At 36.8% G+C, this 6,600-nt stretch overlaps 1 pseudogene; it reads left to right on the plus strand.

Moving 5' to 3' along the window:
• The first annotated feature begins 3,722 nt into the window (after window positions 1-3,722).
• LOC131383554 (tigger transposable element-derived protein 1-like) lies at window positions 3,723-6,378 on the plus strand (annotated as a pseudogene).
• Window positions 6,379-6,600: the final 222 nt, after the last annotated feature.

The following is a 6,600-nucleotide window of genomic DNA, read 5'->3' on the forward strand; positions in this document are numbered from 1 at the left end:
ACTGAAACAAATATAGACAAATTGTACTATATTAAACTGAAAACTTCTGTACAGCAAAGGGAACAATCAGCAGAGTGAGGAGACAAACTATTGAATGGGAGAGAAGGTTTGCAAAACAGTCACACAACAAGGAACTAATATCCAGAATATATGGGGAACTCAACAAAACAAAAACAAGTGATAGCATTTAAAAGGGATTACAAGGACATGAATAGACTATTCTGAAAACAAGACATACAAATGGCCAACAAGTATATGAAAAACTGCTTATCGTTAATCATCCAGAAAGTGCAAACCAAAGACACAATGAATTATAATCTTATCCCAGTTATATTGGCTATTATTAAAAAGACAAAAAAGTAACAGACTGACAAGGATGCAGAGAAAAGAGAACACTTATACACTGTTGGTGGGAATGTAAATTAGTATAACCACTATGAAAAACAGTATGGAGATTTCTCAAAAAACTAAAAATCAATCTACCATACAATCCATTAGTTGCACTACTAGGTATCTATTCAAAAGAAAAGAAAGCATATCAAAGGGATACCTACACACTCAAGTTTACTGCAGCACTATTCATAATAACAAAGATATGGAAGCAAGCTATGTCTATCAATGGATGAATGAATAAAGAAAGTGTGATATATATACACAATGGAATACTATTTGGAGATAAAAGAATGAAATCATGTCATTTGCAGACAAATGGATGGAACTGAAGGTCATTATGTTAAGTGAAATAATCCAGGCACAGAAAGACAAACACTGCATGTTCTCACTCATACGTAGGTGTTAAAAAAACCTTGATGTCTTGAAGATAGAGAATAAACTAATAGATGGCAAAAGCAGGAAAGGGTGTGAAAGTGGGAGTGGGAAATAAAGAGAAGTTGTTTAATGGGTACAAACTTACAGTTAGATAGAAGTAAGTTCTAATGTTCCATTGTACACTAGAGTGACTACAATTAGCAACAATATATTGTATATTTCAAAATAGCTGGGAGAACTTGAAATGTTACCAACACTTAGAAATGATAAATACTCAAGGTGATGGATACCTCAAATACCCTGACTTGATCATCACATATTCTATGCATGTAAAAAAACGCTCATATATTCCTCTGAAATATGTAAAAGTTTTATGTGTAAATAAAAGAAAACATTCATTGAGTATTTCCCATATGCAAGACACAGTATTGAGTATTTATGGGATTTATACAGACAGATGTCATGGAGAAAATATAGATCCTTCCCTCTCATACTGAGAAAAAGGGGGGAAACTTATATTATGTACATGAAAAACCAGAGCACAATGTCTAAAGTGAGACATGCTGCAAAGATAGGTGTTATGGGATGAATTGTGCCCCACCCCCAAGTTCACATGTTAAAGTCCTTATGCCAGTACCTCAGAATGTGATATAGTGTCTTTAAAGAATTCACTGAGTTAATGTGGAGTCATTAATGTGGGCCCCACAAGCAGGTGTCTTCATAAGAAGAGAAAATGTGGACATAGACATACACAAAGGCAAGCCCTTGGGAAGACACAGGGAGAAGGTGGCCATCTACAAGCCAAGCAGAGGAGCCTCAGAAGAAACTGATGCTGACAACACCTTGATCTTAGACTCCTAAGCCTCTAGAATTGTGAGAAAATAAATATCTGCTGTTAATCCACCAAGTCTTTGCTACTTTGTTGCAGAAGCCATAGCAAACTAATATAAAGATAAAAGAAAAAAGAGTTCCACCTTGAGTTGGAGAACTGGAAACATCATTCCAGCTGGAAGGACAGGGAAAGCTTCATCTAGAAAGTGCCTTCTGTAACGGCCTTTGGAATAGAAGACGGCCACATGAAGTTGAGAAGTTGGGTGCTTTTTACAGTGAGAAAAGTATGTCAAGTACGGGGCTGCAAAAAAACCACTGGAGTTAATGCTTTAACTAGGCTGAGTGGGAGAAAAGGCCAAAAGTACAGCTTAAGTCCAAGACAACAAGTTTAGATTTGATGCTGAATGCAATGGAAAGCCATTGAAATATTTTGGTGACAGTATAACAAAATCTGAACTGTGCTGGAAAAAGATTAATCTGAAAGTCACAGCGTGACCAGTTGGAAGAAGGAAGCAATTTGCATTGAAAAAAGATGCCTCATAACCCAGTACAACAGAGTAGGGGATAAAGACAAAGATTCAGAAAAGACAGAGAGAGAAGAGGTAAAATCACTGGGACCTGACAGATGACTTTGCTGTGGGAGGCAGGGGAAAGAAGAAGAACTGAGAGACAACTGGGAGGTTCTGATTTTGTTGTCTGGGAGGATGGAATGATGGAATTAATTCTAGAAACAGGAAGAGAAGAGAAAACCAGGTGTAGGAAGGAAGATTATCAATATAGTTTCAGAGATACTGAGGACTAACCATTTTAAATGTGATTGGAGATACACAACAGTAGATATGTAGATCAGAGTAAAAGAATATATATGTCTATATATGTGTGTATATATACACACATACATATGCATATATGCATATGTGTGTATGTGTGTATATATGTGTGTGTGTGTGTGTGTATGTGTGTGTATATATAAATGTATATATAATATGGTTTGGCCCTGTGTCCAAATCTCATCTTGAACTGTAATCCCCATGTGTCAAGGGAGGGACCTGGTGGGAGGCGATTGGATTATGGGGGTGGTTTTACCCCATGCTGTTCTGGTGATACTGAGGGAATCCTCAGGAGATCTGATGGTTTAAAAGTGACAGTTTTCTCTGTGCTCTCTCTCTCCTGCCACCATATAAGATGTGCCTTGCTTCCCCTTTTCCTTCTGCTTGATCGTAAGTTTTCTGATGCCTTCGCAACTATGAGGAACTATAAGTCAATTAAACCTCTTCTGTTTATAGATTACCCAGTCGTCTTAGGCAGCTATTTACAGCAGTGTGAGAACAGATTAATATAATATACAATCTTTGTTTAGAAATATATAATATACTGGCGTCAGCTTTTGTTAAAGTATTTGCTTGGGGCATCCCCAGGCTTAGAATTAAGGGTGGAGGTATAGATTTTAGATCATCACTGGAGCCATGAGAGGGAGCTAAATTGCCAAGAGAAATCATAGAAAAACAGAAAAATTCATTTGGACAAAGAACTTAGGGGGTACCTAGGGACAAGAGTCAAAAGAGAAGTAGTGCATTCTTTGAAAGGTAGTTTTACTTGTCAGAAAATATCTACTTGGCCACTGTAGTAGTTCCAGAACCTTGAAGAAAATCCCCTCCAAGTGTAGTCATTTAAATAATTAAAATTTTGAATAGAACAGATAAAAGGATATCCCCTGTTTATGTAGTAAATTAGACCCCTTTACACTTGCATTACCAGAACAGAAAACGGGAATCTCAATTGCTTCTTAGTTACAGTAAATCTAAATAAAAGTATCAAAAATCAAAGAACTTAGTGTTTACTAGCTATTGCTCACCTCAAAATTTCCTTTAGGGGTAGGAAATATGTTTTTACAAAATTTAAATAAAAAATATTCAAAAAAAGTTTCATAGAGTCTTGGTGCTAAAAGTGAGCCAATCTCACCTCCTTCTCCCAAGAGGCAGAATTTAAATCAAAGAATTAAGTGTAAGTTGCATTACTAAACATTGGCTTTTTATATTTTTATCCTATCAATTCTTATAAAACTACTCTTTCTGGTGCATTACACAGTCTCCTCTCTGCTTCTATCTGCACAAGGCTGCCCTATGGCTTGTGTGCTTAGATACCCTCAGTTACAACCATATGCATTAACTGCCCAGTGCCCATCTGACCTGCTGGGGGCAGAGGGGCAGAATCTGTCCCAAGCTACAAAGCTGACTGCCAGGAGCCCAGAGTCGTAACTGCAGAGAAGGCAATGTTCATAGAAAAGATAGACTGAGAAGGTCCCCGAAAGATAGTTTCCTCATTGATGAGGGGACTTGTCTTTAAATATTGTAGATTGCTGAAACCCTTAAGCTTAGAAGAGATAATGATTATCTCTTATATAAGTGGATTTATGAACAGTTGTAAGCTTTATAGGGTAGTGAGCTTTCTGTGCATACTTGGCTGTTATAGAAAGATTTATACTAAATATCAATTAATTTAAAATTAACTTACAAATCATGAGAGTTGAACTTTTTATTTTGAAAATCATAGTGATAACATCTATTTTACTTTCTAATGAATGTTAAACTTTAACATGAAAGTGGTCTAAATAAACAATTAAATCAAAACCCCGCAATCCTTAGTAGTGAAAGTTTCAGATAGAATTAAATCTAAAACAGACAAATTTCTGTCATACTGAAAGTCATTCCACAAAGAGGCCCCCTAACATATAGGCATAGCTCGTTTTATTGTGTTTTGCAGATATTGGGTTTTTTAAAAAACAAATTAAAGATTTCTGGCAACCCTCTGTGAAGCAAGACTATCAGTGCCATTTTTCCAATAGCATGTGCTCACTTTGTGTCTCTAAGTCACATTTTGGTAATTCTTGTACTATTTACAATTTTATTGTTATTACTATATCTGTTATTGCAACCTGTGATCAGTGATGTTTGATGTCGCTATGTAATTGTTTTGGGGTGCCACGAACCACACCCATATAAAACTGCAAACTGAATCAAAAAATGTTGTGTGTTTTGGTTGCTCCACTGACCAATCATTCCCTCATCTCTCTCCCTCTCCTCAGGCCTCCCTATTCTGTGAGACAAAGCACTATTAAAATTGAGTCAGTTAACAGCTCTACAAAGGCCTGTAAGTGTTCAAGTGAAAGGAAAAGTTGCCCATCTCTCACTTTGAATCAAAAGCTAGAAATGATTAAGCTTAGTGAGAAAGGCATGTCAAAGTCAAGATAGGCCAAACCAAGGAAGAGTTCTTGAAGGAAATTAAAAGTGCTACTTCAGTGAAAACATAAATGATAAGAAAGTGAAACAGCCTTATTGCTAATATGAAAAAAGTTTTAGCGGTCTAGATAGAAGACCATACTAGCCACAATTATTCTCTAAACCAAAGCCTAATCCAGAGAAAGGCCCTAACTCTCTTCAATTCCGTGAAGACTGAGAGAGGTAGGGAAGGTGCTGAAGAAAAGTTTGAAGCTAGCAGAGGTTGGTTTATGAGTTTAAGAAAAGCTCTTTCTATAACATAAAAGTGCAAGGTGAAGTAGCAAGTGCTGATATAGAAACTGTAGCAAGTTATCCAGAAGATCCAGCCAAGATCATTGTTGAGGGTGGCTACACTAAACCACAGATTTTGAATGTAGATGAAACGGCCTTCTATTAGAAGAAAATGCCATCGAGGACTTTCATAGCTAAAGAGGACAAGCCAATGCCTGGCTTCAAAGCTTCAAAGTACAGACTGACTTTCTTGTTAGGAGTTAATGCAGCTATTGGCTTTATGTTGAAGCCACTGCTCAATTACGATTCTAAAAATCCTAAGGCCATTTCTAAATCTACTCTCCCTGTGCTCTATAAATGGAACAACAAAGCCCGAATGATAGCACATCTGTTTGCAGCATGGTTTACTGAATATTTTAAGCCCAATGTTGAAACCCACTTCTCAAAAAAAAGATTCCTTTCAAACTATTACTGCTCATTGACAGTGCACCTAGTCATCCAAGAGCTCTCATGGAGATGTATAAGGATATTGATGTCGTTTTCATGCCTGCTAACACAACATCCATTCTTCAGCTCATGGCTCAAGAAGTCATTTCAATTTTGAAGTCTTATTAGGAAATACATTTTGTAAGACCATAACTATCACAGATAGAAATTCCTCTGATGGATCTGGACAAAGTAAATTGAAAGTCTTCTGGAAAGGGTTCACAGTTCTAGATGCCATTAATAGCATTTATGATTCAAGGGAGGAGGTCGTAATATCTACATTAACAGGAGTATTGAAGAAGTTGCTCCCAAACCTCATGGATGACTTTGAGGGGTTCAAGACTTCAGTGGAGAAAGTAACTGCAGATGTGGTAGAAATCACAAGAGAGCTAGAGGAAGTAGAGCCTGAAGATGTGACTGAATTGCTGCAATTTCATGATAAAACAACATCAAACATGTTGAAATGACAACAAAGGATTTAAAATATTCCATAAACTGAGTTGATAAAGCAGCAGCAGGGTTTCAGAGGATTGACACCAATTTTGAAAGAAGTTCTACTGCAGGTAAAATGCTATCAAACAGCATCACATGCTACAGAGAAAACTTTAGTGAAAAGATGAGCCAATGGATGCAGCAAACTTCATTGTTATCTTATATTTAAAAATTGCCACAGACACCCCAACTTATAGCAACCACTACCCAATCAGAGCAGCCATCAACATTGAGGCAAGACGCTCCACCAGCAAAAATATTATGTCTCACTAAACATTCAGATAATCATTAGCATTTTTAAGCAATAAAGTATTTTAAATTGAGGTATGTGCATTGTTTTTTGGGGGGAATATGCTATTGCACATTCAATAGACTATGGTTTAAACAGAACTTTCATATGAATTGGGAAACCAAAAAGTGTGTGTGATTCACTTTATTGTGACATTTGCTGAAACTGAACCCACAATGTCTCTGAGATATGTCTGTACTTCCTGTGTGTCTATATGATACCCAG

The sequence above is a fragment of the Hylobates moloch genome, unplaced genomic scaffold, assembly GCF_009828535.3.
Source record: "Hylobates moloch isolate HMO894 unplaced genomic scaffold, HMol_V3 SCAFFOLD_1, whole genome shotgun sequence".
In the NCBI taxonomy this organism is placed as follows: Eukaryota; Metazoa; Chordata; class Mammalia; order Primates; family Hylobatidae; genus Hylobates; species Hylobates moloch.